Here is a 12014-nt window from a genome sequence, read left to right on the forward strand (position 1 = left end):
AGCTAAATTTTGAAGATTATAAAAAAGTAATTTTTAAAAAGTAATTTTTATTTTTGGAATTTGACTACGAATTCAACTATTGTCCTCGAGAAAGATGCAAATCGTTATAAAAAATGGAGAGAAAATAGACTTAATATTAAAAAATAAAAAACAATAAATTAGCAAACAGGGTCTAAATTGAAAATTTAAAAATCAAAATTTAATTATTAACATGGAGATGTAGCTCAAATGATAGAGCGCTTGCTTGACATGTGGGAGATATAGGATTTCATCCCTTGCATTTCCATTTTTTGTTTTAAAGTATGAGGAACATTAAAATACACATATCCTTTCTACCCTTCATTAAATAATAAAAGATCTCATATAGAGTCAGGCATGCTTTTGAATCTCTATTAGTTTAATTCTTTGGTTTATTTTTCATTTTATCATCTTTTAAAACGTTCAATTCTTTGGTATCATTATCTATCAGTGATAGATCGTAATAGACTACGATACACATCTATCAGTGTTTAATAGATGTCTATTATAATTTATTGTACTTTATCATTAATAGATAGTGACATTTTGTTATATTTAAAAATATTTTTAGTAGTTTTACCATTTAAAACATGTGATTTATTTTATGATTTTGAGTTTTAAATTTGTCTAATTTGTTGCATGATTTTTAAGATAAATAAAACTCAACAATTTACCATTAGTATATAAAGTGAACCTTTTAATTTTCTAAGACACCAAAAAAAAAAAAAAAACTTTTGTTTTTCTTTCATAGTAAATGAGATATACCTTAAAATTTTCATATAAAAAAACTAAGAATATTTATATATACACATATGATTTCTATATGTATATTTTCGATTCTATTTTATAATAAATGCATCAATGCTTAAAACTTTTCACATAAAAAAACCATGTTTTATAGGTTTATTTCTATATATATTTTTTTGAGTTCAATTGGGAGAGGCAAGAAGATTTGAACCCTAAATTGCCTAAAATTAACATATATATTTTTTTAATTAATATTTGGGGTGAGGAATTGAACATTTGACTTTGGAGTTAACAACACAAACATTATATCAATTGAACTATGCATATTTTGACACACTATTTTCTTTATCTATGTGTTAAGTTATTTTAGTAATTTCCAATATCTTTACTACTTTATAAAGTACTAAAACTCTCAACAATAATAATCTAGTTTCAATATTGGAAGATTTGTCTATTTCAATTCAATAGATAAATTCACATCAATTATCATTCTCAAAATCAATGGTTCATCCGCTCTCACATTCCAACAATTATTGAATTCAGAAAAAGAAAAAAAATGGAAAGTTTTTTTTTCCTCTTATGTTAGTTAATTACGCATATTGTTTTTTCTTAAAAAAATCAATAATTATGGATTGAGAGACCGAACTGTCCACCTTTAAAATAATAATTTCAAATTCGGCATATACATGAATTTTAAGGGAAGGTATGTCAATTTGGGATCAATTTTTCATGAATGTTTTTGGCTATGCTTTTGGACTTGGAACATTCATTAGAATTCTCTATAAATGATAAAACTCAAAAATTCACATCCACTTTTGTTTTTTTTTTTAATATATGAATTTATCCTCTTGATTTTCTATCATCACAAATGAAAATATCTAAGATTTTTCTTAAACGGACATTGGGGCAAAATCAAAATTGATCAAATATTCATTGAATTTTTATATGATTCAAGACCTAAAATGTTTTATATGTTTAATTTTTTTAAGAACCCTATAGAGACTAATACTCTGTTTGGGATTATGTTTGCAATCGTAAAAAGTGATTATGGGAACATCTTAATTATTTTCTTAACTGTTTACTTCTACCTCTAAATTTATTCATTTGTTAATTATTTTTTACCAATAGTTTCAAAAGCTAAATCAAATTTTGAAAACTAAAAAAATAGCTTTTAAAACCTTGTTTTTATTTTTAAAATTTGGTTAATAATTCAACCATTACTTACTTACGGCCTTAAAAATCTATAATAATCACTTTTAAAATTTAACTAACACATAAAAATTGATATATATTAGTTTTTAGATTTGACTTTTCTAAAAACCTTCCTAAATTTTTAAATAAATATATTATAATAATATTCTTTCAATTGTCGGGTCTATTTTTAGATTCTAATTTACTCATTTTTTATATTGTATTTAAAATTTTTTTGTCAGACAATTTAGATTAATAAAATTGGTTCAAATTTAAATCATATGCAAATAAATTATAAATTCATTATTCATATGTAAATAGATGGAATAATAAATCTAGTTTGATTCATATAACTAAATTATAGTAATTTAGTATTAATTTATCAATATCGCAACTAGTTTTCTCTTTAATTTAAAACTAAAATTTCCCAAGCATTAATTTACTTTAATTTTTGAATTAATTATTTTAAAAGATAGAATCACTCTAAACAGAATCTAAAACCGACAAAAAAAAAATCCACATTGAGCATATGAATTTGGAAGAAATCCTTTTGATCGTGTCTTCAATAAAATATTAATAATACAATGACGCTTGGATTTTTCTTCGAAGTAATGAATCAAATTTGAACAAATTTTCATTGAAGGTTGGATATGTTTCGACTTAAACTGCTTTCATATTTAATTTTTTTAGAATTCTAGAAATAACTACAACTCAAAATAATTAAACCTTTAACCTTCTTAATTTTATTTCGGCAAGATATGAAGTTCATTGAGACAACTGATGTTGATATGTTGGTCCTAAAATCTCGTAGTTCATAAGTTAATTAAAGCTATCCATTAAAGAAAAAAAATCTAAGATTATTTTATGAGATTTGAGCAGTATAAAGTGGACATACAATAAATCATGTTCAAGTAATAGTCTAAACGGTCTATTGTATATGGATAAGGTTGTGTGGTGTCGCAATACGACCCATTTTATAAATGTTAACTATGAATACGACCCATTTTATATAATTATTGCAAGGTGTTACAAACGATGTGGTCTAAGTCGTTTAGAGACATGCGAGTGGGAGGTATTCTATAAAAAGAGTTCGTATAAGACTGGGCCACGAAATATTTAATTTTTCTTTATAACACCGTTGATAGAAGTGATTAATATTTCATAGGATAATCATGTAACTCGATCTCAATCCTGAGTAAGTTATAGCCTCCTGTCTATGAGGGTAGTCATTTGATTTGTATGGGCGAGAGTATCCCGAGTTGCCGACCCAATAAACCTATGATTTTGGGGATTTGTCCGAATAGGGAACTGGGAACATAGCTACACAAGATAAAATTCTTCCTTCCCACCTTTAGGGTAAGTAGATGGTTAGTTTTCTTAACTGTTGATTCCAAATTTTGAACGAGGGGTATCCGCTCTCTCATTGGCTCGAGAGGGACTTGGTTTATGATAGGACACAAACAGATTGTTCATTATAGAGTGATACTTAAGAAGAATTACATGGGTAAAATGGTAATCTGATTAGGTGTAATTATGAACTACTCATGAAGGATTACTGTAATGATTAAATCCATGGCAGAAATATACTACAATGAAGTTTCAGGTCTTTAGTGGAGTGATCCACATTAATGAATATTGGTTAATTTAATTAAACAGTTTAATTAATTAACCTTAAATCTTCAGATCTTCTAATCGGTAGGTCCATTTGGTTCTCATGCTATACTCACAACAGGTACACAAGAACCACTAAATTTTGAAAGAATTTAAATTATTCAAATTAATTAAGAGAATAATATTAATTGTAGGATTAATATAGATACATTAACTTTGGGATAAAATTCAAAATTAAACTTTATAATAAAAGGAGATTTATTCTATTTAAATTAGATTCAAATAATAATTATTATGAATTAGATTCATATTAAAATGATATGAACTAGATTCATATTAAAACTATAGATTAAAATTTAGAATGAATAATATTCGTTTAAATTATAGATAAAGAGGGAGATAAGTAAATTAAAACAAGTAGTTTAATTTAATTAGATGAGAGAGAGGTGAAGTCAGTGGTTAATCCCTCTTCACGTGATTTTCTGGCATTCCTCATTGTGAAAATTGAACTGTCTGGAAAAGAATTATGTACAGATGACTGATTTCCCCTCTTTCTTAACTCTCTCAAATTTTTCACACAGAAACTTCTCTATGGAAAAAGCTTTCAACCACAAAATTTTTTATTCTTTCAAAAGTTGGTTCTCACCAAATCGATCGGTCCTTATCGAGAGAATAACAAGGAAGACTTTTTGGTGGCCTCTTCTTACCGTTCGTGGGAAATCAATATGTGGAGTGAGTTGTTGAAACTCAATGAAGAATTGGAGAACTTGAAGAATTACTGTTTAAGGATAAGTTATTTCTTCTCTTATTTAATTTAATCTTAAAGCCTACTTAGCCTATTATTCATATTGTGTATTGTATTTCTCTATTTATTTTGGTTTTCAAATAAAATTCAAGTAACTGACTATCACTCACTTCCGCTAGGAACTCAATCCTTTCAATTAAAGCATCAAGTCTACAAATTCTTGACATTTATTATGTATCATTTTTGTATAATTTGATAGTTTCTATTTATCAAATATATCTATATCTTGATGTTAAAAAAATATTAATTTAATTAATTATTGTCACATTTAGCTTGTCAAAATTATCTGTGGTTAAAAAAGAGTAATAAATATTCACCTCTGTATAATCACGCTCCTGGATTTTGCACATTAAGATTTAAAACATTTTATACATACAAGACTAGAAATCTACTTAATTATTAAATGAATTATATTTCTATATAACTCTACTTAAATATTTTTAAAATTTTAGTGGTGCATTCACATTAAAAATATATATATAGTGGTACAATGCAAATATATATATATAGGAATTTATAATGAGTGGTAAATCTAAAATGTATAATTAGGGACGTGCCTTCAACATATAGAAAATTGTAGATATGATAAGTTCTCAAATTTAAATTTTCGTTTATTCCGTATTTTAATTTTGCACTTTTAACAAGCCTATGTTTTTTGATATATCAGTAAACTAATATACCACATTTAACATTTAAAGTTTATCAATTGTGTATTTTTTCCATTGATTTGTATACTTTTTGAATTTTTTGTTTGAAGCAATATGTGTTATACTCACTTTAATTTTTATATTTGCTACATTTTTTTCTTTTTGTAGTTTCTTTCCTTTGTAAATGATGTTATTTCTTCAATTTGTAAGTACAAATGTACAATAGGTCGAAGATATTCAACCTAAAGCTTACTAACACTCAATTTAGTATACTCATTTTGAAAATTTGGCCATGTTTAGAATAATTAGAGAAAAAGTGTTTTTAGAAAAAAAATCATTTTTATGATTTTTTTAAACACTTAAATAACTAGTCATTTTCAATTGTGTATCGATAGTATTTCAAGTATATTAAGTATCTTTCAACAGTGTATCAAGTGTATTAAGTGTATCACGTGAGTTTAAACTTGTTTTTTTGTTATTTTTTAAAAAGTCACAAGTTTGGGTTGTTAGCTTAATTTGTTTGACTTATTTTGCCAAATCTACAAGAAGCCCATATATACACCTCAAGGCATATAGGTAGGTCATTAGACCCTCTTTATCTATATTAAAATTTTATTTTTATCAATTTAATTTATATTTTCCTATTTAGACATGTATGATTTGAAAATGGACAGTTGCAAATATAGACATTAAACCCAAAGTATTAACAGATATAACATAATGTAAAAAAATCACAAATATGACCAAATTTAAATAGTTTATCAGTAATAGACTATATTATTGGTAGGAGTCTATCAGTACATATCACTAGTAAGAGTCTATCAACGATAGAAGTCTATCGCTAATAGATTTGTCTATATTTATAATTTTTTTAAATGAATTTATATAGTTGGTTATTATTTTTAAAAATACTATCCATTGTAATTACCCATTTGAAAAAGTCGTTAATTCATAAAAAAAACATCGTGTACTATTATATTATTTTCTTAACTTAATAAACTTCCTCCATGAGAATGGTCTCTTTCAAATTTCAATATGGTTGAAATTTTCTTCACGGCCATCAAAGAGAGAAAATTAGGAAGCACCATTTAACATGTCATGTAACATAACATTTTTCCTCACACAACGTGTTATGTGAAAATGAAAGTTTCTTATATCTTCGATTAACTATTTGAATATTATAATATAATTGCAAAAATATTCAATGTATTAAATTTCTATCAAAATCTCAACGTTTTCATTGATATTTTCATATTTTTATGAGTTCAACATCAACATATAAAATACATTGATATTTCAATTATATTATAAAAAAATTCATAAAACATAAAAAAAAAGCAACAAAATGCCACATTTTAGTTTGTTTAAAGAGGGTAATTATTTATTTTATTTATATATATTAAAGAGTTGTTTTCAAATATAGGAAAATGGACCAAAATATTTATAAATATAGCAAAATTTCACTATTTATTTGCGATATACCAGGATAGACTACTATCTGGGTCTACTGTATCATGATGGACAAAGATAGTAGTCTATTACAGTCTATCAGATCAATCGCAAATAAATTATAATATTTTGCTATTTAATTTATAAATATTTTATGTAGTTTTATCATTTAAAATAATTTTCATATTTTAAATTGAGATCTCAACTTTTCTATTGAGATGGACATTTCAAAGCTTGAAAGTGACCATCTTCTTCTAGGACAAGTAAAGGAAAATAATAATAATAAAATAAATAAATAAATAAAAAGGTCAAGATTTTTTTATTTTTTGCGATTATAATCATAATATTAAATTTCTATCGACATGTCGAAATGTTCATCAATATTTTCACGTTTTTATGGGTTCAACATCGACTTGAGAGATGAATCGATATTTCTGTTTTATCGTAAAAAATCTACAAAAACATAAAAAATAAGCAATAAAATGTCACTGATGTAAACATAATATAAATAGTAGACATTTAAAAACCATAAAATATTTATTTGATAATTTGATTTTTTAAAAATATATATTTTTTTTTTTTAATTTTTTCAAAAAATATCTATGAAAATCAACCTTTTATTATATTTTTATAATTTTTTTTTGTAAAATTAAAAATCCGATATTTCCATCCACATCCACAATTTAATCAACATCTCAAAGAATATTATTATCGTTTTTCTTTAAGGCAAATTATTATCATTTTTCGTGATACACAATTTGAACACTCTTTTGGATGTTCGAAAAGACAAGTTTCAATTTTTTTAATTAATAAAATAAAAATAGAGACAGGTTCCGAAATCCGTACTACTCATTTAGCTATTCTAAAATCTAAATTCAACTTTTGAAATGAACTCCAAACAAGGAGAGAGAATAAATTTTCTAAAATATTTCTGAGGACGGTTTAATTTTAATTAAATTTAAGGCTAAATTTAGGTTTAGTTTAGTACGAAAACGTGGATAGTTGTATTTGTTTAATCTAATAATAGTTGAGTTGTTAAATCACGTTTAGATTATAATAAGTGTTTTATTTTTGTTTTAAAGTTCAAGAATGGGTGGAAATGAAGGATTCAAAACTTTGACGACCAATTCTCAAATTCTCTCTATCTCTCTTATTGGAGTCTTTTTCTTGAACGTTCAATTTGTGAATGCAGTTGATTTTTTTAATACTGAAAAATAGAATCTAAAATTTATGAAACAAAGAAGAAAAGAAATAGATATTAAATACATACAATGTACCATTCTAACTTCTAACTTCGAAATGTCGATTACGAAAAAAAAGAAGTCAAGACATTACAACTGTTTGAATAACTTCAAACTCTTAAATGAAGAAGAAGATTTGAGAAGAATTGAGATGCACATGGCACATGACAACATGCACTTTACACTTTAGTTAGATATGTTTCCTTTGGTGTACCTTTATGTGAAACTGAAGTCGATAGAATATCTTTGGTTTCTTCAACCTTCAAACTGCAGCTAACTACTTTGATCGAACCACCATTGATTTCGACCGATTTAGGCAATTTGATTGAGGTTTTTTTGCACCCCTACCAACGTGCTTCTTGCCACATCACCTTTAACGTTTAAGTTAGTTAAGAGCTTTTTAGGATGAGGCAATAGTTTAAAGAATGAGAGTTCACTCATCCTTTATAAGTTATGATGATGTATATATAGGTAGAAAAACTTAGAGTTTTTCCTGTTTCTTATTAGATCAGAATGTTTGGAGTCAATCCTTCGTTCTTAAGTGAATCCTCAGCCATGAATGTGCAATTTGCACACAGTTGAAAGAAGAAGCCCACCTCGGCCTCAGCTTCGCCAGTCCTTGACTCCTAACCGAGGCAAGATCACAAACATTCTATTGGGAATGACTTTGGACTTTTGGCCCTTAGCAAAAGGAAAAGTAGTTTTTCATAGAAAAGAGGTAGAAATTTTCCCACATTAGAAAATTAAGGCTTGGCAAGTGGATATATATATAAACGTTTGCAAGGGAGCTTCCAAAGTGTGGTGGTGGTGGAAGTTTAATCCTTTCACCATATGCGCACACTATCGTCGCCCATCCAAATGGACATTTGGGTTTGGGTAACCATGCTAAAGAAATACTTTTTTACTACTTATTCTTTTAAATTTTTATAAAAAATATTATCGTTTTATTATCATTAAATGTTTTATTTGCCAAAGCAATTGTGTTGACTAGAATTAATTCTATAAAGTTTTTTTCTTCCTTTTTTTTTTTTTTAAAAAAAAAGGTTTGAGAAACTTCTATATACATAGAAAACCCTAGCTTCTCTCATCTTCTCTGCTTTTTGCTGCCCTTGTCGTTTCTAAGCTAAATTTTTCGATTGATTCCAATATGTTCTCTGACAAAGGCATGTCAGAGTCCGAGTGTTGTGTGAAACTTGGGGAGAAACCGACTTCTTACGATATAGCATCGAGGTCGTACTATTCTTTCTTTCAAGGCAGTGGCTTTATCCATGACACAACAATCTTCATCAGGATTAATAAGTTGAAAGAAAGAATCTTCTTTTACTCATCCTATGTTCCATATGTCGATCAAGAACGGTAAGGTTCTTCCAAATATGTCAAAATTAGAGCCTTTGGACAAATCCAATTACCTTCGCTGGTGTCACACCCTCTCCCAAAATCCCTTGCCTATCCTAGGAGGAGATGTGAAGATAACATTTACCAACCCTCTTATGGCAACTACTGTCTATCTCTACCAACATCACCTGATAGATTAGTCTTAGACACCCATTAACATAACATAGCATAATATATATTCTTCCTACAGGCATTTCATAAATTTAGTAATTTAAACAGGTGTATGGATTTATACATATGAGCAACAACATATTTACATACACACAATACAGTGAGTCTCATCAATTTTCCCTAGTCCTCAATATATACATGATAACTAAACTATGGACAAAATCACAAGACCACCTAAGCTTTTCTTCCTTTTCCTTGCTCTTCAACTTTTACTCTGAGTGGCAAACTAGCAGTACAACTATCATTGAGAAAGTTGATCGTTACTTGGGGAAAAGAGAAAACATCGAAAAGAGTTAGCTACTAGCTCAGTGAGTAACTATTTTTTTTTTTAAAAAAAACATGTTTATTGAACGTTTAAGTATATATCAATCCTATAAAACTTCAGAGTTTTAAATACTCAACCTCACAAGCATCAAATGTGTAAAACATTCAAACCTTGGAAATCGTATGCTCATACAGAAATCATTAATATATAGCCTTAGTTGAGAGAGAGCTCTTTTGCTCAATCTACCGACGTCGAAATCCTTAGTTGGTGTGGAGTCGTCTCAGCACAACCAATGTCAAATCATACCTACATGCACGTGGTAATGCCTTGAATACCTTCATATCTTTGGTACCAGGGGCCCATATACCTTCTCTTAGTCCTTTAGTATCGAGTTTCCTCATCATATCATCATAGCTCAAACTTTAAGGAAGAAAACTCGACTTTGATCATTGAGCATTCCCGTAATTTTTTTTTTAATATAATCATCATAAAAGGTTTACATAATCACAAGAATTCTAGTTAACACATGCTTCATAAAGCTTTAAGTTAGAAAATTTAGGTCATGCATTCATATGTTCATTATCATACTAGGCTTGCTTTAAAGTAAAGCTTGAGGAAAACATGGTTACTTAGAAAGCTCTTCATAAAACTAAAACCACGCATGGTACATCATTAGGAAAACAACTCGTTAGAGCCAGTTTAAAAGTAAACCATGTATTGGAAGATTTATTGAGAAAAATACTTATAAAATTTGTCACTCACAATCTTGGGTTACTTCCTCACGGTTGATAGGCTTCTCCTATTGGGGTTTGCCTTGTGATATTGACAAATACTTTTAATTAATGTCACTAGCTCTCTTTTGAGCTTAACTTACATGAATAAGCTTAACATCAAACTTAAAGCATCTTACCACACCTAGTGCATCATACACTTAGCTAAGTAAATACCTTGTGAATAGCTAATGGGTATTATGCGACCATTGTTGGGGTTGATGCCTAAATCTCGTTGGGTCCTATAGTTTGTAAACTTTGTATGAATAAACTTTTATGCGATTAATAATATATGATATTTTTATTCACTTTGTCAATAAAATATGTGATATTTTAGTTGCATTAACCACAAACCAATAAACTAACATCCAAGGTTATCGTTGTAACTTAAACATGTATGTGGAGACATACAGGTGGATCATGTTTAAGTGATAACCTAAATGGTCTGTAGTATATGGATAAGGTTGGGTACCTTATCTTTGTGACACTACGAGTATGACCCGCTTTGTAGGTATTACAATTGTTATAAAATGCTACAAATTATCTAATCCTGATCATTCATGTATTAGACATGCGAGAGAGTATATTCTATACAAAGGAGTTTGTATAAGAATGGACCACGAAATGTTTAGTCTCATTATATAACATCGTTCATAATAGATGTTGGGTTTTATGTCCTAAAACTCGCAGTTTGTAAAATGATAAACATTTTCTATTATCAATATACTTGTTATTGATCTCATAAATTGTATGAAAGTCAAAATCCAATAAACTAACACCTATGACTATTGTATGAGTACTTAAATTTATGTGGAGACATAAGAGTGGATCGGGTTCGTGTAAATAGTCAAAAAGAACTATGGTACATGAATGAGGTTGGATACCTTATTCTAGTAACACTATTGGATGCGGCTTGCTCTGTAGTTGTTACAAAGAGTTGTAAAGTGCTACATATGATGTGATCCTATGCAATGAGTTTGCATAAGATCAGGACCAAGAAATAAGTCACTCTTACTTTATAGCGCTGCTTACTAGATAACCTAGGTAACTCGATCTTAATCCTGAGCTAACTATGAACTCCTATTTATTTGGGATTGCCCGTAGATTTGCATAGTTGGGGGTTGGCTCAACAACGTTGGCTCAATAAGACTTCCATTTCAGGGGTAAGACCGGGTAGATAGCTGAGGACATAGAGTACAAGACAGAGTTCATGCCTACCTGATTTAGGGATAGGGGAAAGGTTGTTCTCTCAAGTACTGAATCCAGGTCTTAAACAAGGGGCCACCCTCTCTCATTGGGCTGAGAGAGTTTGGTTTTGTGATTGGATCACAAATCAGTTGTTCATTAGAGGATCAGTAGGGACTTGAAGAATAAGACGTAATCTCGGGGGTAAACAAATATTTAACCTAACCGTTATTATGAACAACCTGTGAAGGGTCGACTTGCTGATTACGGTTAAATCATGTGGACAAAATATATCTACAGTGAGGGAAGTGTAACTATGAGCTTTAATGAAGTGACCCATTAGTTAACAAATGAGGATTAATTTGATCTAATGAGTTTAGTCGATTAATCTCGGATCGTTGGAGCCCATGATCTGTAGGTCCACGGGGTCCTCCTACTAAATCGTAATGAACTAGCTCTAGAATAGCGTGATAAGTTAATTTGAAACGTTCAAATTAGAATTAAGGGAATTAGTAATTA

This window comes from Benincasa hispida, chromosome 12 (assembly GCF_027475165.1).
Source record: "Benincasa hispida cultivar pf3 chromosome 12, pf3_genome.v1.1, whole genome shotgun sequence".
Classification (NCBI taxonomy): domain Eukaryota; kingdom Viridiplantae; phylum Streptophyta; class Magnoliopsida; order Cucurbitales; family Cucurbitaceae; genus Benincasa; species Benincasa hispida.